Raw genomic sequence first — 27,466 nt, forward strand, 5'->3', positions numbered from 1 at the left:
TAAGCTAAGTGTGAAAATAAGAGTACTGAATTCCAAAGAGAGAGGAATAGTGCTGAATGCATATAAGTACTTTAGGAACAGTGGCGCTTGTTCTGTGGCTCAGGCTGCCAAGCAGACTGCAGATGCTACCGGATTTTCATACAAGCTAGTACTTGCGATAAAAAAAGAATTCCTTACAGCTGGAAAACTATCAACTCCAGTGAAGAAGACAAGCCCTGGAAATCAGAAGACTAGGCTGCAGTTATATGATTCACTGACTCAGTCTGGTATTAGAAGGCAAGTTCCTTGTTTCTATAGACAGAATAAGTTACCCACTTTAAAAAAGTTAAAATCTGTTCTCGACGCTGATCCTGATCTTCCAAACATATCATTATCGACACTGAGACGGCTTTTAATTGACATGGGTTTTGAATTTGTGAAAAGAAAGAGAAACCCATTATTGATAGACAGAGACGATATTATTGCTTGGCGTCACAGCTATCTGCGATCTATCAAACGTCATAGAGCTGCGAACAGAAGTATTGTGTATACTGATGAAACCTGGATAAACGCAGGCTCCACTACTTCTAAATCTTGGATTGACAAGACAATAACCTCAGCATTAGATGCAAGAAGGAAATTGCTTACAACAGGGAACAAGCTGCCATCAGGGAAAGGTGGACGCATTATATTAGTTCACGCCGGTACCGAGAACGGCTTCATTCCAGGAGCCCAATTGGTGTACCACGGAAAAAAGGATGGAGATTACCATGATGAGATGGACGGTCCCATGTAAGAGAAATATTTCAAAGAGAAGCTTCTTCCGAACATTCCACCAAACAGTGTCATTGTATTGGACAACGCGACTATCTATTCTAGGAAAACTGAAAGACTTCCAACTAAAAACAATACTAAATTAGCAATTCAGTCTTGGCTCACAAGCAAGGGCGTACAATGGGATACTTCCATGCTTAAGACTGAATTGTTGAAACTAGTGGAATTTGTCCGTCCTCTCTATGAGCCCAAATTCATAATCGACGAAATGGCGAAGAAATATGGACATGAAGTGCTGCGTTTACCCCCGTATCATTGCGAACTTAACCCAATAGAAGAGACCTGGAGCCAGATTAAAAGGAAAGTTGCGCTAGAAAATAACACATTTAATTTAAATAGGATGCAGGAGCTTGTGGAAGCCAGTGTAAACGATGTGACGCCCGAGCAGTGGAGGAATTTTGTCTCTCATATTAAAAGTATCGAGCAACACATGTGGGACACTGACTGTTTGCTGGACGTTATTCATGACAGCGTCATCATAAATTTAGAAGATTCTTCTGACGACGATAGCGACAACGATGACGTCGATTCTGACTCTGACTTGGGTGTTGCGGCGCTACCAGACTAATAATGCAGCTGGCAGGTGAGTTAAATATCTTGACAATACTCTGTTCTGAATGTTTTGTAAATACTGTACTGTACGTGATTAGACTTACAGTCGAAAAAAAGAGTGTAATGTGTTTCACGTAAGTAGTAGTGCAGTCGCAGGCCGAGGTAACAAACTACATTCTGACCATCGTGGCCGTTGTCGCGGCAACGTCTTTAAAAGCGAAAGTGAGGGAAAGTGTGGGAACATCGTCTTCCCCATAAAGACCACAGTAACCTCAAGGGGTGAATCGCAGTGTATATGCTAGGGTGCACACAAGCATTTGGTTTCACGAAATAACGAATGACTTATACCAGGAATATATAAGAATTTCTACATTTACTGAGTATGTCTGCCTCCAGACTAGCCTGCCCGGGTTCGATTCCCGGCGGAGTCAGACATTTTAATATAAAATTTCTACCTCGGGAATATGAAGAGAAGGCATATGTCACTGTTGATAGTGATTCGTCCATCGGATGGGGACGTTAAGCCTGGCGGCCCCCTTGGTGCTACTCGACAGGAGTAGGCTACGTGCCGGCACCGGGTTTCCCCTTCTCCCTTCCTCATCTTCATCATTATCACTCATTCCAGACACTACACTTACACGAACACTTACACATACACTCACCCTAATACACGACATAACTTTCCACAGATACACATCATGTACAATGCGACCCACCGAAGTGGTGTACAGCTAGAAAATGGGTCACAGTTCTGCCATCTATCCGTTGCATGCGGAACCCGAATCACGCAAGTGAAGTGGGTGGGCATTGGACACACACACACACATTTACTGAGTTTTTAAACTTCGTTAATGACAAAGTAGTAGTCTAAAGTGACCAAGAAACGATTGTTACGTTTCAGCATTACATGTCAGGTATGAATTATGTCATATACTGAAAGAATCATTACCAAATTAACTCCCAAGACCCACTGTTCAATACCACTGTGTAAGAACAACTTGCTTGAAGGATTTGTTACGCGAAACCTGTCACATTAGTGTGGTATGAACTATGAGTCACGCAAAGGCACTGACCAGACATTTGATTCTAGCAGACTGTCCCTCAGTTGGATTTGGACTACCGTGGAAAGAGAGCGAAACTGGCTGCTGGGCTGTCCTTGTGAGTACACTATTTCATTCGCTACGGTTCGAGGCCGCGTATTACATAAATATAATCTAACACATTTCATACTACTACTACTACTACTACTACTACTACTACTACTACTATCAAAATTGTATTACGAAATCTCGCGTTACGGAATATTCGCTGGGTCGAGTCCTCATGGGGAAGGAATTTTCTCGTGAAACTTAGGCCAATGTATGGGACTGGTGGCCAATAATGCTTATGGATATCATTCGAAACCTGTAATTTTTAGAAGATGAAAAAAATGAAGGACCTCATACGAGTATTATTCCTATAGACTAACATCCTGATGAATTGTGGAGGTTGCGAACAAAACCGATCATTTCCAAAATATAATTTTTTTCAGGAAGTAAAAAAACTGTACTTATTAATCAAAACTTAGGAATTCAGATTGGTTTTAATTTCATCGTCTTTTGTATTTTTCGTAGGTAATTATTTAATAGAATTTTATGATTTTCAGGTTTATATATATATATATATATATATATATATTTTAACTTTCCCTTTGTCAATAGTTTGGTTTACTTCTTGTTTAGCAGAAACCAATCGTACTCCTTTTCATTTTGCTGAGGGTGAATCGAAGTTGGTTTCTGTTTTTAACCCTTTGCGGCATAGTAGTTGTTCAGAAGAACCACCGTTTTCTTCCTTCCTAAATTTTCTGGCACAGATATTACACCAAGGAACCACCTCTTGAGTATATATAGAGGTGCATCTATGTTTTGAAATTGTTTGCTGAGTTAAAATGTTGAAAAAAAATGATCGAAGTTTTGTTATGATCCATGAAATGAAAAACATAAACAATTAATTTGTGCTACAAAGGGTTAATGTTGAATATAGAAGAGGTGGTTTTGCTTTAATTTTACTTATAAATATGTTGTTTAGTATTATTCTTTTGGATAGTGATATTGATTCTATTTTTTTATTTTAAGCTTCTTTGAAAGTACTCCTGTTACTAACATTACTCATGGGATTGTAAGCAGACCCTCCTGGGTGAATAGATTGTGCGAATATGTAGAAAATTATTTAAAAAGGAGAGAAATCAGTTAAATTTAAAATACAAAAAATGCGCATAAATCGCGATATAACACAAGAAAAACTCGATGATAGGCTATAGACTAAAACAGGACCAGTCTACCACGAAATCATTAAGTATGTTAGCTCAACAAGCAGGCATAACCAAGACACCAGCTTGAAAAGCGACAAGAAAAAATGTAAATACTAAAGCATTGCGTGACAACAGACGTTTATAAATTGAATAAAACGGACTATGTACCTAGGGTACAATCCGTCGATAGAGATGAAATTCAGCTTGTGTCTAGAAATATTTTCAGAAGATGTGAAATTAGCGTTAGAGAGGATAGTACCTGGTTCTCACGACCGGAGAAAGAACGTTTATTTTGCACTAATTGACCCCTTCAATATATATATATATATAATATATGTTATATGTTAGCTATTGTAACACTTTGTCTATGAACAGACAGAAAAAGCAATAAACAAACAAAACAAAGGATAAACAAGGGGAGTCATGCAGAAGAAATTAGTTCACATTCAAACTTAAGCTGTCGCAGAAGCAACCGAAATTTTCCGAAGGTGATTTAGCGTATGGTAGTCGGAATTTTTTTTGCCAAGATTATACATCTTTTACTTTTTCACCAAGTGTTCATAACGTATTGAGAACTGGGTTATAGTATGTCTGTACAGTTTATACTGCACGTACGTCTGTAAAGTCTATACTATAATATACTATACCGATTAAAGTCATTTGTAAGTAAAATATTACTCTTATTATTATCCCACGACTTCAATATTGTAATGCTTCAAGCTACATATCCAGAAAAGCCAAGTTTGTTTGTTAGTGTGTCGATATTTATCCCTTTACAAAGAAAGTAAGCATATACCGTATTTCTTGTCCTGTGTAAAAAAAAAATACGGTATGTTTACTATGACAAGAGATAAACAACTTAATTCGAGCAATCGAACTCTCAGCTGAACTGCCAATCAACTGGCCATTGTAGAAAAGACAAAACACGGCTATAACAAATGCCATGTATGGCTCATTTTAACATAACTGACCTAGGGAGACAGATCTGAGTTCGTTGATCTCTTATATCTGTATTACGGAAAGAAGGAAGAGGGGTGTGTTAGCGGTGATGTTTCCAGACTGCTGAAACTTTCAAATTAATTTTCTAATTAACCGTGCATTTAATCGCAAAACATAATATAGGTTTTCTATTCATTTAAGTATACCCTATCGTCCCTTTCAGTATAAATAAATAAATAAATAAATAAATAAATAAATAAATAAATAAATAAATAAATAAATAAATAAATAAATAAATGAATGAATGAATAAATGAATAAATGAATGAATAAATGAATTAATGAATAAATGAATAAATGAATAAATGAATAATAAATAATAAATAATAAATAAATAAATAATAAATAAATAAATAATAAATAAATAATAAATAAATAAATGAGTGAGTGAGTAAATAAATAAATAAATATGTTTCATTTAACGACGCTCGCAACTGCAGAGGTTATATCAGCGTCGTCGGATGTGCTGGAATTTTGTCCAGCAGGAGTTCTTTTACATGCCAGTAAATCTACTGACATGAGCCTGTCGCATTTAAGCACACTTAAATGCCATCGACCTGGCCCGGGATCGAACGCGCAACGTTGGGCATAGAAGGCCAGTATATATATATATATATATATATATATATATATATATATATATATATATATATATTTGTTGTTCTAATCTCTCAGCGGGCTCATTCTCATCTCACACCAGTAGACTATGTTAAGGCACGCTGTGTTAAGCTTCGCTCGGTTCTAAACCATCTCCCCCCCCCCCCGTGTAGCGCCAGCCGAAAATCGAGGAATGCTATGTAATGAACCTCGGACTGAATGGTGTTGATGCGTAACACGGGAGAAACGGGAGAACCCCAAGGAAAACCCCAACTGCTACAAGTGTCACTATGGATGTTTTCATGATAAATCCCATGCCGAACGGAACTAAAACCTGGATCGCCTGCGTCACTAGCTGAAGATTCGGAAAACTCATGCACCGTAGGGACTCACCTCTCGTATGTCATACGAAGGCTATTTAAAAGTTCTTGTGTATTCAGGTCCACTAGCGCAGGGAGTGGAATAATTTTAACAACGCATCGAAAACAAAAGTCATCAAATCAGAGGGAAGGGCGGTAGTAAATTGGACCGAAGCTCAAACTTCCGGTATGTAAATTGCACTGAATGTAGTAAATTGTTGTGTCTCCTTTTATTAAGTTTTGCAGGAAATTTGGTTCGGGCTGTACTCAAGTTTACAGAGCTGCATGCGGTTGTAGGGCTACTCTCTTCCGTGAGTCAAACGCATCACCTTGCTTGCAAGTATAATATCAGGACTGATGTTTGTATTGACTGTTACTATAACATTGCTGTGCACAGGAAATATGTTTGAACAGATCAGATAGCGTGACTAAGTATCTAAGTTCTGTAATAAACTTCTGTTTATCCAGAAGGAAAAACTGATGGATTCAGTTTCTCTAAAAATGCTTATTTCAGCTTTTCCAAACAGTAAGAGTGTTTAATAAACGCAGAATAAACTATTCGAAATACTTTTAAGTTGTAGTACAGTCTGTGCAAACAATAGGCTACCAAGCAATTCAAGATTTCAGGTATAACTCCCTGTAAAGTTGATTTGAATAATTTGAGAGAAAAATTGTTCCGGGTCCGGGCATCGAACCCGGGACCTTTGGTTTAACGTACCAACGCTCTACCAACTGAGCTACCCGGGAACTCTACCAGACACCGATCCAACTTTTCCCTCTATATCCACAGACCTCAAAGTGGGCTGACAGCTGTCAAGCAACCAAAGTTGAGTGCACACTAACTCTTTTCTCTCAAAATTATTCAAATCAACTTTACAGGGAGTTATACCTGAAAGCTTGATTTGCATAATACACGTCACTGTTCGTTAACAGAAAGCCACAATTTAAGTCGCACAGAGTTAGTGTGCACTCAACTTTGGTTGCTTGACAGCTGTCAGCCCACTTTGAGGTCTGTGGATATAGAGGGAAAAACTGGATCGGTGTCTGGTAGAGTTCCCAGGTAGCTCAGTTGGTAGAGCGTTGGTACGTTAAACCAAAGGTCCCGGGTTCGATGCCCGGCCCCGGAACAATTTTTCTCTCAAAATTATTCAATAGGCTACCAAGTCATTGCTTCAGTGCAATTTACGTGTTCAACTCTACAACTTTTCAATGCAGTTTAAATGATAAATGATTAAACCTTCAATTTATTTGTAGTGCAGTTTACAACCGTCCAGAGGAGAACCAGAGTAAGTAGAGAATCCGAGATTCTATGATAAGAAAGCTGTAGAAAACACAACATTCTGGGCACTTGCTCAAGTAACGTTTTTAAAAGATAAATAATTATCATATCGTTGTTGATTTTATGAAAACTCCTATGTGCTAGTACAGAAAATAATTTTTCAGAAGGAAGAAAAAATAATTAAATATCAATAGGCCTACACTGATCCTCAATGGTTTAATTTATGTTCACCATATTCATTAATGTTTGCTACCGAATTAGGCCTACTTCATATTCTTATGTAGGCCCATTCATTTTCAATTAATTTTTTCTTCCTCCCGAAAATTATGTTGTGTATTGTCATCTAGGAGGTTTCATAAAATCAATGACTATACGTACATTACATTAACACGGTTTGATTTTAAACGGGTGAGCACTAAAACTCATTTCTGGCAAGCATTACTTCCTAAAAAGACTGCATATTTTAATGCCTCTCTTGAACAACAAAATCCATCACATAATCATATTGATTATAATCAATCATCATTCACGCCAATATCAAATGTTAAAAGAAACATTTTTACATTATGGTAAAAATAAGTGAGAAATATGTGCGAAGAGAAGAATAATACGGGAGCTGGAAGATTGTTAAAAATTAGGTGCAAATACAGGAGATCTCGGGAAATACGAGAGCGCTGGTAACCCTAATTCATACACAGTTAGTGTTGAAAGTATTAAAAAGTACCGCGAATTTGTAGGTCACGTGTAAAAAAAAAGATATTAGGTATAGTTAAACAAGATGGCTTGCCAAAATTCCTGCTTTTGAACGTCTTCTGGATATGTTTTTACATCTAAAATCCTATTTTGGGTTCAAAGATAAGTGCTTACTTGTCATAAAAATCTTCTTTGAAAACCCTTTGTGTCATGCATGGTTATATTTTCATGTGTCAGCCTAGGTAGCGTAGTCACTATAGCAATGGCCTTCTGTGCTCGAGATTGCGGGCTCGATCTCGACTAGGTCGATGGCATTGAAGTGTGTTTAAATGCGACAGACTCATGTCAGTAGATTTACTGGGATGTAAAAGACAAAATTCAGGCACACCGGCGACGCTGTTATAACCTCTGCAGTTGCGAACGTCGTTAAATAAAATATATATTTTTTTCAAGTAATTCATATCTTGTGTGATTTAAGGATAAACAGGGAAACGACTGTTTTATTATATCAGCTATCAGAAGCAGTCTAGCAAATTTTGGAAAGAGAAACCTTACTTTTCATTTTATTTGTTTTTTGAAGGTAGGTTGTTTTTTGTAATATGAAATGTTGTAATCATATTTATATTAATTATTTAACCCTTAAATTGACAAATTGTCCTATAGTATATGCTATTAATAGAACAATAGAAAAAAATTGGTAGGAAAATTATATTTAACCAAAATTACACAATACTATAATATTGTACAACATATCAAATATGGACATTTCTTTACAGTGAGAAATGAAGTTTTGTCAGTTTAAGGGTTAAACAAAATTATTACGCAGCACAATTTTTATAGTACGTTCGTAACCTTTTCCAAGTCGCTGCTGAATATTTAGTAAAAAGGGCGGCCTTTCTTGAACATATGACACAATTTGGTTTGGTAACACTGAAAGAGATACCGACCTGGGAAGAGATACAGAACAGATTAGTCATAATAGATACTTACTTATAGCTTTTAAAGAACCCGGAGGATCATTGCCGCCCTTACATAAGCCCGCCATCGGTATCTATTCTGAGCAAGATTAATCTAGTCTCTACAATCATATCTCACCCCTGTTAAATCCATTTTAATATTACCCTCCCATCTACGTCTCGGCCTTCCCAAAGGTCTTTTTCCCTCCGGTCTCCCAACTAACACTGTATGCATTTCTGAATTCGCCCATAATGCTACATGCCCTGCCCATCTCAAACGTCTGGATTTAATTATGTCAGGTGAAGAATACAATGCGACAAGTTCTGCGTTGTGTAACATTCTCCATTCTCCTGTAACTTCATCCCTCTTAGCCCCAGATCATAAGAAAATATTGTTAGGAAAATAATTACTTCGGTTGGAGTTGTACGACGAATACTTGTGAGTCACATAATATGTGGCCCCAGCAATACTTGCCAGGTGGCGGTAGGACAAAAAATCACAAACTAGTTTTGGTAGAAGTTTTTTTCCCCATTTACATTCTCATAAAGCGCCGTATTTAAGGTTGCCTGGCGTTCTGTATATGTATAGATGTCTTTTATTTCATGATTTTGTCATACGGGACATTCCATGTGAAATCAGACAGCAAAAATCTTACAACTGTGTAATTCCTTGAAACAGAAATACATACACAGGTAAAGGTATAGGTAAAGTCTGTTTAAGTTCAGTAGTTTTCTTGTTTTAATGACTTAAATTTATCGAAAAAAATTTCTTGTTTCAAAGCCCATAAACTTGAATGAAATATGGTAGACATTCGAACCAAAGTTCGTATTATAGCTGAGATTACGATCTTCATAACTGTGCATACACCATAATTTATATTAATATAACAGTGGTATAAGTAGATATATCGATATTTGATAGACTTTCCCACTGGAAACAATTACATAAAAATATCAACCAGTTCCTCTCTTTTAATTTCCGTGTTGCATAAAGAAGTGCTTCTGTAAAAGAATAATTTCGTTAAATTATACGTGTTAGCTACGTCCAAGTCTGAGTCGGGTCTGGCACTGCTAGCAGAACGACAGATGAGTTAATCCAAGTCCATGTGAAATCGGACGGAAAATTAGGAAAATTTATCTAACAAATTTGTAATTGTCATATTTGTTACACAATTAGAATAGAGAGAATGGATATTTTTGGGAAATATAACATCCCTAGAAGTAATTTTTTCTTACAAAAATGACAAAGATTAAGTTACAATATTAAGAAATTCTGTAAAATGCATGTATCAGCTTGCGAAAAGTAATAAGAATGACAGTTTATCTATCAATGACGTGACTTACAAAACTATGATAAAAAACTGTGGCAATTTTTTCTTCTGTTTAATTTCTTTTTTCGATTATATTAAATCAGTTCTATTATGATATTCAATCTTCAATGCATGAAATTTTTTTTTTCACTTATCTGTCAGTGATTTACAGTACACCTCTAATATTTACCACAATATATACAGGATCTACCCAGATAATATAACACATTCAGCAGTCATTAGTTCGTCATGTTTAATGGCAAATATCATCTTTAATTACTAGGATTTAATCTAACAGTAAACACGTTTTAATTGTTTATTTTAGTTAGTCCCACTCTTGCGTAGCAAAACGTAATGGAAATTTGTCAAACTTAAAAGCTAGATTCTATATACTGTATTTTTTTTGACAGCTCTGCTTGGAACAGCTCAACAGCTGTTCCAAGTGATAGACCTACTGTATACTATCCGGTCGTATATTAGTGTTTATTCCGCCGTTGTGTATGAACTCGTGTTCTGAAGGAAGAACTGTATCTGCTAAGAGAGGCTACAACTTCACATTTTACAGAATATGTGGAAAAGAGTTATATACAAACAGGTTGAACGGACCCGGAATATTGGACCTGACGTTCGGGGAGAGCGTCTAAAATAAACATGCCAAAGAGAAGAAGCAGCCTATTTACCTGGTAAGAAGATATCAGCAAGAATATTGTGCTTTATATTTTGAGAAAAGGTAAATGGTTTTTGTACAGGGACATCATTTTATTTTTACTTCAATTTTTATTGTACCTGAGTTTTTTAATGTACTTCACTCCCACCCCTTCTACTAATAGAGTTTCAACTGTTCTCCAGACAGAATCAAGGCCGCTTGTAGTAAACAGCACTGAGTTACTGAGTATAGTACGTTCCAGAAATATCTTCGCGTTTTCCAGTGACGAAAGAACTTTTAATATTGAATCATATTTTCGCAAAGGTACTGTCCGTTTGCCTACGTCGCATCCCGATTTCCCCCACCTGCTTCTGCAATGTCCTCTGTAAAACCAGGCCTGTCTTAGCTCTTTTCTGAAAACATTAATTTCTGTTAGGAATTGGACGTTTACGTAATATTATACAACTGTTTAAAATAACTTAAATAAAAGGGCCTCGTTAAGTAATTAACTGTCACGTGATTTCCCTCCTTTCTACGATCCTGCGGCATAACCACTTGGACGGGCAGTAGATAACATGTCTGAGTAATTTTATCTTTTCAGATCGAGCAGAAGTGAAGATTGAATTTACAGTACATAAGGTACTCTTTTATAGAGTAGGTACAGAATTATTTCAGCATGAGTTACTAGTACGAAGGACGAAACTGGTAATTGGAATTAGATGCAATAGTCTATATGTGATAATATGCACAAAAGAAATGAAGCCTGTAGGCTATCGAAATGAACGGCTACCATTTTAAAAAAATGTGTTTAAATATCCATATTATGATTATTTTTCAATTGAACTTCATTCTCTATATTGTACGCTAATGTGCTGTAGACAGTATAATGTACAGTGCATAATGAATACGTTCGCATGGACAGCTCAGTTCGTGAGTAAAAACACTTATTCTTAAGGGGAGCAGGTACTGCCTATCTCGACAATGTTAAAATCACAGAATTCAGGTACGCATAGCTCAGAAACTACTTGAGATAGAAAAACAATTTTTACAACACTTATCAATCTTAAAGTCCTCTATTTTTTAAAACAAAATGTATTATTGTATCTTTAAAATTGTGGTCTCAAAAAAATAACATTTGATTAAAATAAAAAAAAATAGGTCACAATAAAAAAAATTATCAATTATAGGAATTGAATTTACTTAATGAAATTATTCTAATACATAGATAAAGGTTATAAATATAACATGTAAAAATTTCAAATCTCTATGTTCAATGGTTTCAGAGCTACGCGTGCCTGAATTCCGTGATTTTAACATTGTCGAGATAGGCAGTATCTGCTCCCCTTAATACAGTACTGCATTTTGATTAAATAAAAACCTAATGAAAATTATCGAATTCAAAATCGCGATATTTCCTAGTTTACGTAAATTGATGAAGTACTTTTCTTCCCTCCTGTACCTAGTAAAGTGGTTTGTTTGTGTTTTACGCCAGTATCATCGAACTCCAGTTGTGGAAGGGGGTAGCGAACTGTTTTTCCGGTTCTCTAAAGGTATAGCCAAGTTAATATTAAAAATGTTAGTAAAAATAAAATGATGTCCCTGTACATCACTGGCTTAGCCTAGTTATTCATTCGAAACTAAAATGTTTAATATTTGATAGGCCTATGCCGTTTCAGATTGACAGACAACACGAAATGTGCCTACACTGTATACTAAAATGTAAATAATAATTTATTTTTTAATGCCCAGATGCTAAGATTGAATTGGGTATCTGTATTTGATGAGATTGGTGACGTTACCCGTGATATATGTGGCCCTTATACATACATATTATTAAGGAATAATATTTTTTCCATGTAAAAGTATTAACTGTGTTTGAAAAGTTGGGTTCATTATTTACAGATATTATGTAGGATTTTTCGATGTACCGGTATGTAGATTTGATGACTGATAATTGACATGAAAGTTATCATTTTGGTTTCGATATCCTTGCCGTTACACGGCTGATGAGCTTTTAAATAATTAATCATCTTTATAGCTAACGTAAGATAAAAAATATTTATTATTTATTGAAATAGTATTTTGTTCTCTTACCTTAGGCCTACTAGTATACATCCTATCCTCAGTAGCTACAAGGTGTCAATCTTCTTTCCCACATCTTGGATTACAGCTGTTACTTATTACAAAAATAATAGGAACATATCATAAGCTTTAGATCTGTCTGTCACTCTTTTACAATAAAGATACACTAATTCAAACATATTTGCGTAATTTCTACGTATCTTCACTCACTTCTTCGAAGATTTCTACAAGCTTTCAATGTTAGCGCGGGAACAGCTACAAGTATCCAACGGAATTCTGACAACAAATGACGCTGCAATTATATGATTGGTGGAGTCCAATATACTGTAGTATCTAAGAGAAGGGTTGAGACAATGGAACCAGGCATGGCCTACCTTAATGCATAATGGCTTTGCTTGTAGTAAAAACAAGGTAATAAGCTTTCCTTATTTCTCTCTGATAATTTAGCTGCAAAAAATAATAAAAATGTATGTGTAATACATAATAAATTGTGTGATGTAATATATTATATAATTATGCTTGAATTTTGTTTAATATATGTATATATCCATGGTTTTGCTTCTCGTATATGATTTGTTTTTCCATTTTCTAGTCATTAATTGCTATCAGATTATTAAGGTGCATCTACACGGTTCAACTTTTCTTTCAACTTTTACGCATTCAAGCAATGCATGCAAGAGTGAACGAAACGTATTCAGTTGTGCATGCTTTTTCCACTAAAAATGAGATCGCATGCGGCAATTGAAAGCTACCAATCGCCGGTGGGTATCTTGTGCATATTTTGTTCAACAGTAAGGCCCGTAACACACTTGAAGAGTTTTCGCTAGCGAGAAATGTGTTGCGAGAAAATTAAAAAATTGATAACATGGATTCAAATGGACGTCCACACACTGGAAGAGATTCTTGTTCGAGACAAAAACCTCGCGCGAGTTTCTCACTGGAATCGGTAGCTCAGCTAATTTTCTTGACACATTTGTCAAAGATGTTTGACATTTATACTCTTTATGACGATTGAATGAAGAAAAAGATATCACAGGTGGCGATGAATTGTATTGATTTTATTTGAAAATGAGGAAAGATGGCTGATAATTGCAGTCAGTAACTTATCGAATTTGTACGATGTCACCCGTAAGCCTATTTATATGATACATGGGATGAAAACTATAAAAACACGAAACTTAAAGAAGAAATCTGGAGACAAATATCAGATTATCTGAAAATAAATAGGGCTAGGCCCTATATTTTATTTTTATGAGATTTAATAGTATTAATTAAACATTTGAAATAATGTATCTATATGTTTTAACAGTTTACATAATTTTAATCAGAACATAGCAAAGAATCCTCTATCATATCATGAATGGCAAAAAACTGTGGGCCATTCAATCTGAAATAACGCCTAAACGTATAATCATTCAAATCGAAACCAGTGTCCAAAACTCGCCCTTATTTTCGTAAGATACAATGTGATTTTCAGATATTTCTGGCATTAATTTCAGGCCTACTTTTTCTGTTCATTAACAAAATATGTTCATGTAACTTCATTTCCTCATCATCTGAATACTCAGATTCAACATAGCGTTCGTACGTAATTTATAAAGTACGACAATATATTTACAGGTTACGTATTTGAGTACTACAGTATACGTAAATACATAACCTATAATATTTCCCCCAACGAGTCATTACTATAATCAGAAAAATGCTTTCTGGATGAAGGCAGTGCATAGATGATCATAGCGAGATGTGATCTGTGATAGCGAGAACTCGCCAAGTGTGTGGAGGAAGGCTCTTCGCCTCTTTCTCGCAACACATTTTTCGCTAGCGAAAACTCTTCAAGTGTGTTACAGGCCTAACATGTAGCGAGCAGCTAGGTGATTTAGGTGGCCGTGAATAAACTGAAAATTCTTTTGTTTGGTGATGGTGGATCTTTTAAGAATTTTTTTTTCCACTAAAAATGAGAGCGCATGCGTCAATTGAAAGCTATCCATTGCCGGTGAATATCTTGTGCGTATTTCGTTCAACAGTAACATCATAGTCTAGTACATACAGTCACGAAGTCCAATACGTAGGGAATATGCATCCAAGTTCACACGTGTGGAGTAAAGGTTAGCGCGTCTGGCCGCGAAACCAGGTGGCCCGGGTTTGATTCCTGGTCGGGACAAGTTAGTACCTGGTTGAGGTTTTTTCCGGGGGGTTTTCCCTCAACCCAATATGAGCAAATGCTGGGTAACATTCGGTGCTGGACCCCGGATTCATTTCACCGGCATTATCACCTTCATCTCATTCAGACGCTAAATAACCTAAGATATTGATAAAGCGTCGTAAAGTAACCTACTAAAATAAATAAAAAAAAATGCATCCAATGACAGTTGAATTTTAGTTTCTATCCACTAGGATCGCTACTATCGCACAGTCTACTATTCCTGGTACTCTCACTTGCTAACCGGTTGGAGATGGTAACGCGAGAAATGAAAAAAATCAACTCAAGCTTCGTGACTATGTACTAGGCTGTGATTGTATGTCGCGAGCAGCTGATTGATTTAGATGGCCGTGAATAAACCGAAAGTTCTTTTGCTTGGTGATGGTGGACCTTTTATGCTGAAAATGGAGGCAAGTAGGCCTACGATTAACTTCATTGAAGATTATCGTAAAACGAGTGCCTATGGGATGTTCAACAAGAATTTTGCAAATCAAGTAGGTGCACCGTGTAGACACAATCTTAATTGAACGTTCGTTTTCAACTTTATCCTTTTCAATATTCTCCCCACATTGCATGCGTACGCTCAAGGAACCGTGTAAATTCATATATACTGTAGGCCTATTGTAATTAACGATGCGGCCAGATAAAGATTTCGTAGTTTTGGTGCAAAATAGCCTATATACAATTTTGTTAGATAAAAAGGCTTTATTTCATCGGCCAAGTTATTAGTATTATTTAATTTAATATTTATTTTGTTTGCAACTATTTTATCAGTGAAGAATAAGGAAAAACCCAATTCCTTATATTTACTATTAGGAAAGTTGTTGTATATATTTATTGGATTTTGCATGAAAACTGGTTTGAACTAATTAGGAGGAGCATAGCCATTGTCTCAACTTTTGTCTTTATTATTATACAGTCTTTTATGATTGAACGTCACATATTGTTGAATATTAAAAGGTGTGATACATTATTTAGATTTAAAATCATTTTTTCTCAGGGATCTCTTAGCTAAATGGATAGAACACCAGCCTAGTAACTTGAAAATTCTGGGATCGAACCGTGGTGCATCCACAGGAAAGTAATAAAAAGTAGCTGCAATGAGTATAAATAAAAGAACACAAGAGGAGAGAGATGGGGAAAGAAAAGAGAAGTAAGAGTTGAATAGAGAAGAGTGAAAGCGGGAGAAGTACAGCAGGTATATATTTCTTTTCAATTTTATTTACGATTTCATCAATTTCATCAAAAACAGGTAGCACCTGAGAAAAACTAACTTTCGAAAATCATGAAATTAACTGAGGAAGAGTACACAATAATAATTCTGTTCGTGAAACAGTAAGTTATGTTGCAGTTACCAACATTAGACTCTTAAACTGATCAGATAACTTCACAATTCTGTGATGAAAACTAATGTAGATGGATTAGACAACCTAACCTAAAAGAAGGTATTTCTTTACAATTGCGTTACAACATTAAGGTGCAAATGTATTTACATCCTTGGGTTCTAGTCGAGTCATACGTAGCCTATTATATACGGAAAAAAAATGAGTCCCGACGCCAATTTCAAGCCGAAAATAAGGGTCGAAAGTTGCTGTGAAAGTGGTAGCCGGGGGAGAAGTGCGAGCAGGCGGGATCGCTCGAGCGAGGTGGAAGATGTAGGCAGCAGAGAGAGGCAGCACATACATCTTATCTCCTTGCTGATCACAGAGAAAAAGCGAGTTTTCATAAGGTCGATTTAGTGACAGGTTAGGTTAGGCTTTTGGCATGTTTATGGAAGAAAGGCACATTCTTAGACAATTATGAGTATATGCAAGACATACCTAAAGTCTAAATTAAACTAATGTAACACTGATTCGACCTAATGTAAACTCTCCTTTTCCCTGTGATCAGAAAGGAAACCCATGAAAATGAGATGTACTCCCCCTCACTGCCGCCTACCCCTTCCACGGAGCGATCCCTACTGCCCGCACCTTTCCGCGGCCCATCACCTTTACAGCAACTTTTCACTCTTATTTCGGTACGAAATTAATGTTGATACTCAATCTTTCTTTTGTTTACGTTACATGTGACTTGATCAGATCTATACATGAAATTGTTTTTTTTTATCTGGTTTCTAAATGTAATACAGTAGTTGCAAAAATGTGTCTTTTCACTTAACTTAGGAATGTGAAAAATATGTAGTTTCTATATTTAATTTTTGAGGTGCCACAAGGGCTTTGAAGTTTCTTAAAATTATATATTTCTTTACTTTTTGTATATTTATTCTATTATCTTGTTTTTCATTATATAGCTAGCGAATTGCGGTGAAATCACATATTTAAACTTTATTTGGACGATTCTAAATTGGGGTTGCGGTATAGACCTCAATATTTGATCACGGTAAGCACGAATCAGTTGTAATGTTCTTGTATGACTGACTGTCAGAATAGATGTCTTTACCCAGATTTCGTTAGTTTTGATAGCAACTTTTTCTGAAATCTCTCCAACAGTTTGTTATTTTGATTTGAAGTCAGGCTTTAATTCATTTTTGACCCATAGGTAATATTTCATTACGTCATGATAGGTAGATAATTGTGATGGGTTCAGCTCCTCGGCGTTCCGAATACAGGGCATAGGGTCAGATTTCTTATCTTAATTAGAGTCATTGTTCTGATTTAAGTATCTCGCAACACAAGAAGAAAAAAAATTCCATTAATTATATCATACCTAAGAGTTTTGTGATTAATCCCAATTTTCATATAAATTGGGTTTTCTGTGACACTTCAAGATGAAATAACAGAAGACCAAAAATATGCAGAATCTTTTAACTCTTTTTCCTGTTCAGATTAAACCACTGGAGAATGTTTTCTCGGTAAAAAATCTGAACCTCCAAATTTTGTGAAAATTTCAAAATATGGCGCTCTTGGGGCACATCTAAATATTAAGCTAGAGAAAAAATCTTTTGCATTGTTCTTTATGATATCACCCCACAACTTTTCCCTGGTATTACATTTTGTTTCCATAAACTTCATATTTTCACTCCACCCTATTATACAAGCCGGGAACTATTTTGTAATCTTTTGGGATAGGCCTATCTATTTGAAAATTAACTGAAAGTCACCTGTGTCAAAGTGTTTTATATTTTGCTTAGTGTCCTCATAAAAGTCTTTAGTTTTCATATCAAACGAATCAGTATCCATCTAGAAGTTTGACTTAATCGCCTTATTTCATTTTTAGAGTACTATCATACAGTCTGTACATTAACAATTCGGATATTTGTAACACGTAAAAGCCTCCAAATAGGCTATTGGTTTGTTTAGATAAATGTATTTCTTTTTATCATGTACAAGGAGAGTATTTTGATTAATAATGGTCCTATATTGAAAGAATGAATAGCCCTAAGCTTGGAGCACTTGTTATAGATTTTAGTTACTTGAAGCAAGTAAAGCTATCGGTTTAGAAGTAAATCCCGAAAAGACAAAGTATATGATTATGTCTCGTGACCAGAATATTGTACGAAATGGAAATATAAAAATTGGAGATTTATCCTTCGAAGAGGTGGAAAAATTCAAATATCTTGGAGCAACAGTAACAAATCTAAATGACACTCGGGAGGAAATTAAACGCAGAATAAATATGGGAAATGCATGTTATTATTCGGCTGAGAAGCTTTTATCACCTAGTCTTCTGTCAAAAAGTCTGAAAGTTAGAATTTATAAAACAGTTATATTACCGGTTGTTCTGTATGGTTGTGAAACTTGGACTCTCACTTTGAGAGAGGAACAGAGATTAAGGGTGTTTGAGAATAAGGTTCTTAGGAAAATATTTGGGGCTAAAAGGGATGAAGTTACAGGAGAATGGAGAAAGTTACACAACGCAGAGCTGCACGCATTGTATACTTCACCTGACATAATTAGGAACATATATTTTGTGTTTTATTACTGTAGTCTACAGGCTATTATTATTCATCAACATGAATTCTTTTGCAGACTAATTTTTTGCTGCCTGTTTTAAATTCAGTGTTCTTTTTAATACATGACTTGAGTCAATCTTTCTGTACTTATTTCAAATCTTTGTGTATTGATGTCAATTCTACACCAACCTTAATAATAAGGTAGGTGTCCCTGATATGGCCATGCTAAGGTTTGAGAATTTTTCTAGCCGCCATTTAAAAAAAATGTAAACCACTTTTTTCTGACTCGTTCTCAGTCTAATGGACTTTCTTAAAATAATTTCCTTTTCCCATAAAAATAGCTTTAATTGTCCAAAAAGTCCAAAATTCCAAAAGTCTATCTAGTGGTCATATCAGGAACATGTGCACATGATATGGCCACCCTTGTTCCATGTTCTACAAATCGTGATTGATTTCAGTTTGATAGCGCAGTTGTGCTAAAATTAAATAATTTTGGTGTAAAATGAATAAAAATGACACTTAATAATCTTTTTTATAATTCAAAAGTGTAGTCAAAACAGGTTTTTCCATAAAAAATAAGTTGTTTTTCTTAAAATACAAAATTTTTGCGTAATCCCAGCTATAAGGCATGCAAATTTGTCAGGTGAAAAAATAAAAGTGAAATGAACTTGATATGGCCATGGTGCATTTGATATGGCCATGGTCCATTTGATATGGCCAGGTAAGCTTTCACGAAAATCGTTTGATTATGAACGACTCGTAAAAGTTACGCCATCAACTACAACACCAATCAACAGAACATTAAAAACTGAATGGAGTACGATGGTTTTCATGAAACAAGTCTTTGAAAAACATGCATAAAACAAAGGAGACTTATCAGAGAAAAATAAGAAGAGATCACATGAAAACCGCAAAACAGGCAACTGACGCCATATTGCTCAACCTGACTGGATGGAAAACGATCAAGTGACATACCAGGATGCCCTTTCACTGGATGATGCTGCTGCAATTTAGCGGATTTTTTGGTTAACTAACTCACAATAGGGGGGGTGGCCATATCAGGAACATGGCCATAACAGGAACACCCACCTTATATTCTTTAAGAAATCTGTAATCTACAATATAGGCCTACTCGTATATCCAGTTTATTACAGGCCTACTGAGTGTTCATGTTCAAACTTCCCACGATTTTGAGAAAAAAACACACCGATTTAGTTTACGAGGCGGAAGTTCAGCACTTCTGCTGATTGAATTTTCTGTTCCACCCCTTCAACCTCACTTTTGAATTCCAAATTTCACACCATATCTTCAGACACATTATTCTAAAGAGGATAAATAATAATAATAATAATAATAATAATAATAATAATCATCATCATCATCATCATCATCACTATTATTCGTTCCATTCGTTTCCGATATAAAGTCAGAAACGAATTATTTAATAATTATAATTATTATAATATATTTAGTTGAAATAGACCGTAAGTTGAAGACAGGGTATCGTGGTGTTTCACTGTAATGTACCGTACTGTACTAGAAAACAAATCCGTTGTTTGCCTGTTATGACTGGAATTCCTATTGTGGAAATGTCCGTCGGGTTTCTTGTTAAGATTTTTTTATACACGCTTTAACATATTAGGTCATATTGCGTGTATAGAAACTTTAGGTATTTATTTGGATATTTATTTAAATTTCTTATCACTAACATTTTTACTATTTCATTTGGTAACAAAACATTTTGTTGTAGGTATGATTTGTGCTCATATTTATTATATTAATTAATACATTCGATTGGGCGCTCTGATTTTGTAAACATAAAACATTTTATCGTCTAAAATAGCATATTTTAAATATTTTATTAATATCGGTCTTTTATGAAGATATGCGTATTTTTCATAGAACTCTGTCGTCATATACAAAAATAATATTTCGTAATACACGAAGTGGGAGGGGTCTTTTAAAGGTAAGCCTATATGTTTTTTACAAATTGTGCAAAATTCGTTAATTTGTAAATCGTTTTACTAGCCTAATGGATAGTCACGTTTAAAAATAATATGTCTAAAAAATAGATAAGTGCACTGTGCTGCATATCTTAAGTAGAAATAGGTGTTGATGCGACCACCTGTCAGCAGGTGCATTGGTTATTTTCTTTGTCTTTCCTTGTGTTCCATTTGTTAAATTTGTATTTTCCTTTTTCTCTTTGTTTCCCTTTGTTATCCTTGTGTCCCCCTTAGTCTCCGTTGTTCTCATTGTGTCCTCGTCTTCGCCTTCTTCTTTGTGTATTCTCCTTATGTTCCTTATATTCTTATTGTTATCTTTGTTTTCAATTATTGTTCTCATTGTTTCCCTTTTGTTCTTTCATTTTACTTGTTCCCCCTCTGTTTCACATGTCTTTCTCTTATTTCCCTATTTTCCTCTTTTTCTAATGTTTCCCTTTACTTCTCCCATCCCCCTTGTTCTTCTTGTCTTCCCATTCTTCTTATATTTCACTGCTTCCTTTGCATTCCCTTCCTCCTCGTTTCCCCTACCTCTACTTGTATTATTCTTGATCTCCTTATCTTCCAGTTGTTCTCCTTATCTTCCCCCTTTTCTCGTCTTTTCCTTCTTCTTCCTGTCTTCCTCTTCTTCTAATACCCCCTTGCTCTCTCTGTATTCCTCTTATTCTTTTTGTATTCTCAATGTTCTCCAAGTGTATCCCTTGTTCTCCATGTTGTCCCCTTGTTTTCCTTATATTTGCCCTGTTATCCATGCATTCACATTGTTCTCACTCTATTATCTTTGTTCTCCTTATATTGCCCTTGTTTTCCTATCACTCTTGGTTTCCTATTATCCTTGTTCTCCTTTCCTTCCCACTGTTCTTCTTGTATTCTCCTTATTCTTCATGTATTCCTTGTTTGCCATTGTTTTTTATTCTCCTTGTTTCCCTTGTTCTCCTTCTCTTGGCCTTGTTCTCTTTCTGTATTCCTAGTTGTAAATGTTTTCACTTTGTTCTCTTTGTATTCCCCTTGTTCTCTTTTTATTCACCTTATTATCCTTGTATTTCCCTCGTTTCTTTGTATTGTGATTGTTCTTGCATTCCCCTTGTTCTCTTCATACTCCTTGTTTGCCTTGTCATCCTCTTGTCTCTTAGTATTGTCATTTTTCTCCTTGTATTACCCTTGTCCGTCTTTGTGTTACATTTTTTCTCCTTATCCTCTTTTTCTCCTTGCATTAATATTGTTTCCTTGTATTCTCCCTGTTCTCCTTATCGCCCTCTTGTTCTCCTTGTATTTTCTTCTTCTACTTGATTTCCCGTTTACCTATGGCGAGATGGGGTTGTATTTTAATATGTCTGTTCCCAATTCTACTCCTTCCCCATAAGGAGTAAGGATGAGGACGTAGTTGTAGGTAAAAAGTTAATGTTAATGAACACTTTGTTAATGTCGTTTTCCTTAACAGTTACAATTTTAATTTTACTCGCTTTACAATCTTTATTTATATCTTTGAAAACTCATTTACAACTTATATATCTCGTTTGATCATATATTTTTTTATACTTATAAACTTCCATTCTTAAAGTAACAGTTTTATAGTTTTCACAATTATTAGGAACAATTCTTAAATCATTTTCATTTTTTTAATAAGTTAACAACCCAATTCTAAAATATAATATTAAAGATTTTGTACGAATATTGGTATAAAGTTCTTAGGAAAGTTTTTGGGGCTAAGATGAATGAAGTTACAGGAGAATGGAGAAAGTTACACATCGCAGAACTGCACGCTTTGTATTCTTCACCTGACATAATTAGGAACAATAAATCCAGACGTTTGAGATGGGCAGGACATCTAGCACATATGGGCGAATCCAGAAATACTTATAGAGTGTGAGTTGAGAGGCCGGAGGGAAAAAGACCTGTGGGGAGGCCGAGACGTAGATGGGAGGATAAGATTAAAATGTATTTGAGGTAGGTGGGATATAATGATAGAGACTGGATTAATCTTGCCCAGGATAGGGATCGATGGCGGGCTTATGTGAGGGCGGCAATGAATCTCCAGGTGCCTTAAAAGCCATTTGTAAGTAAGTACGAATATTGGTATAAATTTAGACATTTATAAGTTAAGATTACAAGTATCATATGCTGAATCTTTATATTATTTTCTTCTTCTTCCTGTCACGTATTAAACCTGGTGGCCTGTTACGGTCTCACTCCATCGTTTCAGTGGACGGCCCAAAGATGTCGTTCCTAAAGGGCGGTAATTTAATGCTTGGTGTAGTATCCTTGTTCTAGGCATCCTGAGTATATGAGATTTCCATTTCTTTCTATAATTTTCAATTTTCTCTAAAATTGCGTCAATATTTAATTATTTCAAAATATCCTAATTTTTCTTCTTGTCTAATCTAGTATAGCCAGCAGTTCTTCTCAAAAACTTCATTTCAATGGCAGTGATTCGGTGTTCATCACATTTACGTATGGTCCAAGCTTCACTTCCATACATGAGAACAGGTCTCGCCAGTGTTTTATAGGCTATAATTCTTGTGTGTTTTTGGACGAGAGAATGTTTGAAAATGTTATTAATGGTATTCATTGCATAGTTAAAGTAAATTTAGTTTTGTAGAAATATCTTTTTCTTGCCCATAGCTCAAATAATAACACAAATATTTAAAACATGAGGCCTGTTCTACAGGTTTATTATAAAGGCAAATTTTGCTGTTGTGATAATGTTTTCCGATTAATCCCATTACCAGTGATATAATAATGATCTTATACCTTAGTGTTGTCGTTTGTAAACTCCTCCCTTCATTATGTGATATGGTGTCTCTGCTTTAAATTTTTTTATAATAGACCTCTCGATGTACATTGTGAGTACATTATTTTCATAACATTAGTGTAATATTCTTTAATTAAATTTATATGATTCTTATTCAAGTGTTGCATAAGTTCATGTTTATCACCACATCTTTTTTAAATATAAATATCTCCTGGGTTTTTATGAATGACTGGCGAATTTCTTACACATGGATAGCTGTTTAATATATGTTTTTACCAATTTTTTCATTTTACTCCTATAATGGCATTCCATGTCAAGACTTATACATTATAGATGAAATATTATTCTTTCACCATTAGATTTGTATTTTTGTGTATTGTTTTCTTTTATTGGCATATTAATTTTTGCACTGCAATTATCAATAATTTCACACTGTGGAATATGTATGTCATAGGCTTCTTTCTTTTCATACCTATTATGACATTTTGTACATAATATGAAAGTGCTATTTCTATGATGGAATTTGCCACTCATAAAAAAGCTAACATTTTTTAAATTTCTATACAATGTTACTTATATCTTATGAAGTTGTGTAGGACAGAATTTTAAAATGTTTTTTGTTTGTTAAAACAATTTGGTCACTTCTGTGCATTAATTGTGGTTGATCTTCATTGTTTTCTTCAACTGTTACATTAATGGATAGTCCTAGAAAATTTTCATACTTCCTGCATTTTGTTTTGTGATTTCTACAGGATAAGTCATACATAATTTAATATCACAGTGTAAAGGTTTCTCAGGATTTCTTGTATTTAGAGATTGATTCATTATACTCTTCAGTACAACGCAGAATTCTTATTTATAGGCTTGAATTGTTTTGTTTTTATGTTTTAATATTGATGCTACACTTTTTATCTTAAACCAACTTTGGTAGTTCTGCCTAATTATTTGTATGCAGGATTTCATATTTTTATTTTAATGCATGACCTATATTTTTATTTTTGTGAATGACCTTTTATTTTTATTTTTATTTCAATCCCAGGTATTTATCTTTGTGGGATGATCTCTAGATGTTTTCATTTTTATGGACGATTCCTGATTTGTTTGTTGTCGTTTGTTTTTATAATATGTTTCTAATGATCTATACAAAATGAAGGGGTGGGGTGAGCGGGCGTGGCGCGTGAGTGCGTCGGTGCGTGCGTGCGTGCATGTGCCGATATGTATGTATGTATGTATGTATGTATGTATGTATGTATGTATGTATGTATGTATGTATGTATGTATGTATGTATGTATGTATGTATGTATGTATGTATGTATGTATGTATGTATGTATGTATGTATGTATGTATGTATGTATGTATGTATGTATGTGACCCCCGAAGCAATGTAGATTAACTATTGCTGTTAAATCATGCTGCATGCAAGGCGAACTGAAATATAGTATAATAGTGTAGAGCAGAAGGCGTCGGTCTTGGCTCATGCGAGCATTCTTTTGCTCATCTTTGAGAGTAGGGAATAGATAACGACAACACTTTATAGTGGAATTTATAATTTCTTCGAATACAGTTTCTTTCCGTGATCGGAAACAAAAAGACTTCTAATTTCAAACTGATCTGACCTAATAAAATTGAGCTGACTCTATGCCAGATAGCACATTGCAGTGTTGTCAATATTATTTCCTTCGATTGCTACAAGATTATTAGATGAATGACACAGACTAAACACGATCAATTGCAATGGAGTGGCAACCAATGTATTTAAACCGGAGGGGAGAGGATCATTTATTCCTGGGGCGATAGCGACTATGAGTGAAAAATTGATATCAGATATTTTAGCGAAATGCTTTCCAGCCAAGTGCACTTGACGATATAAATTCTACTATAGCAAAGGAGCATGTGAAGTTAGGAATGATTTCCAATTGGCAGAGTTGTATATAGCAGTGGTAATTTTTTTGCCAATACACAGCAATCTTGACAGAGAATAGTCTAGAGACCATGTTGGCGGTAAGGTATACGAAGCAAAAGGTTTTATTCCGACTTTTTTTCGTTAGAAGTCGCGTTTACTATGTTAGGGTGCTAAGGATTATAAATATTTGACAAAGCTCTTTCATAACAACGTTATATATTGCCACTGATAAACATTTTCTAAACTTTTATGTGGACATTTTGTGAGTTGCAGAATAAAAACGTGAAGTGATTTTTAAGAAAAAATTCGAAGTATCGTTGGCACCTAGGAGAATTCGTGCAAATAATTGCATATAAATTGGTAAAATGGACAAACAAAACCTCTCAACACTGTGATCACCAAAACATTCGTAATTAACCACAGGTTTCGTCGCTCTTTCGATCTTGGGATTTCCCTTACATTCTATTGCTTTACGTCAAAGAACTGTGTCTTTGTTCCACAGAGATGCGTTTAGAATACGGAAGCAACTTAACCAAGCGGGCTTTTTCACAATAACTTCTGGCTTCGTGTTTAAAAGGTGTTCCGATTTAATTCCGAGAATTCTGACGTTTTTCCTCCGTCTTTCCAGATAAATTCAGATACCTACTGTAGGTATACTGTATACTGCCTTCAAATAACCTAATCCAATCCGTGGCATGAACAGCCCATGAAGGACCTAGGCCGACCATATCGACTGTTGACCTCATGTCCACATGAGCAGAGGTGAATGATGATCCAATCAGTACGGAGGCATCGTGTCGCCAGCACGATGATCCCCCCAGCCGTTATAGCTAGTTTTCGAAACCAGATTTTACTATATATCATAGCTCTAAAAATTCATCACTACGCTGGATGGTCACTGGTCCCATACACTAACCGAAATTTCATGAGAAAATTCCTCTCCCTCGAGAACTCTAAGCAGCATGCATTCCGTAAAACGAATCTAGGCATGATTCCTTAGAGCCAGGGGTCGTCAGCACAGAGCACGCTGGGGTTAGTTTCTTTTACCCGCAGAAAACGCAGTGCACCATGGACACATATTTATAGAAGAGTCATTCTGCATTCACATTGTTCCAATAATAACGTTATGGATGTGACATCTATGATATCTATGACATCAATAACTTCAACTACAGAAACCCAGACTTTCTTTCCCATGTTCACAGCGAATTTGTGAATAACTTCTTCGTATACATACATAAGTGTTCTGCCCATGGACAGGTCTTTCACTGCAAACCCAGCATTCTCCAATCTTTCCTTTTTTTGCCTTCTTCTTAGTCTCCGCATATGATCCCCATATGTTAATGTCGTCTATATCTGATATCTTCTTCTGCCCCCGAACTCTTCTCCCGTTCACTATTCCGTCCAGTTCATCCTTCAGTAGGCAGTTTCTTCTCAATCAGTGACCCAAGCAATTCCTTTTTCTCTTTATGATCAGTTTCAGCATCATTCTTTCTTCACCCACTCCTTCCAACGCAACTTCATTTCTTATTCTGTCTGTCCACTTCACATGCTCCATTCTTCTCCATATCCACATTTCAAATGATTCTATTTGTTTCTTTTCATTTCGTCGTAATGTCCATGTTTCTGCCCCCATACAATGCCACACTCCACACAAAGCACTTCACTAGTGTCGTCCTTAGTTCTTTTTCCAGAGGTCCGCAGAAGATGCTCCTTTTTCTACTAAAAGCTTCCTTTGCCATTGCTGTCTTCCTTTTGACTTCCTGGCTGCAGCTCATGTTACTGTTTTTAGTAGTATCTGAAGCTGTTCACTTGCTCTACTGCCTCATTTAGAATTCGCAAGTTTACCTTCTTTATTTTTCTTCCTATAACCATAGTCTTTGTCTTGTTTGCATTTATCTTCATCCCATATTGCTCACAGCTGTAATTTAGCTTCAGTAGCATATCCCTTAGTATCTCCTCCTCTTCTGCTCACAACACTACATCATCAGCAAATCTTATGCACTTTATACTTCTTCCTCCTACTTATACCTCTCCCATGGATTTTACTAATGGCTCTCCAACAAACTAATTCAGAAGAAACATAGTAATCCCGTTGAAAATACTTGTACAGGTTATCTTATAGGCCCTATATTAAAA

General features: G+C 35.4%; 1 protein-coding gene across 3 annotated transcripts in view; it reads left to right on the forward strand.

Annotated features, from left to right (window-relative positions):
• The window catches only part of LOC138716546 (facilitated trehalose transporter Tret1-like), a 277,647-nt gene that overhangs the window by 134,872 nt on the left and 115,309 nt on the right, over positions 1–27,466 (forward strand). The window contains exon 2 of one of the 3 annotated variants that reach the window (XM_069849704.1): positions 2,456–2,523. The exons of the other annotated variants lie outside the window; for them this stretch is intronic. The gene's annotated coding sequence lies outside the window, so the exon portion shown is untranslated. The remainder of the gene's footprint in view (positions 1–2,455; positions 2,524–27,466) is intronic. 3 annotated transcript variants of the gene reach the window in all.

This window comes from Periplaneta americana, chromosome 16 (genome assembly GCF_040183065.1).
Source record: "Periplaneta americana isolate PAMFEO1 chromosome 16, P.americana_PAMFEO1_priV1, whole genome shotgun sequence".
NCBI classification, from domain to species: domain Eukaryota; kingdom Metazoa; phylum Arthropoda; class Insecta; order Blattodea; family Blattidae; genus Periplaneta; species Periplaneta americana.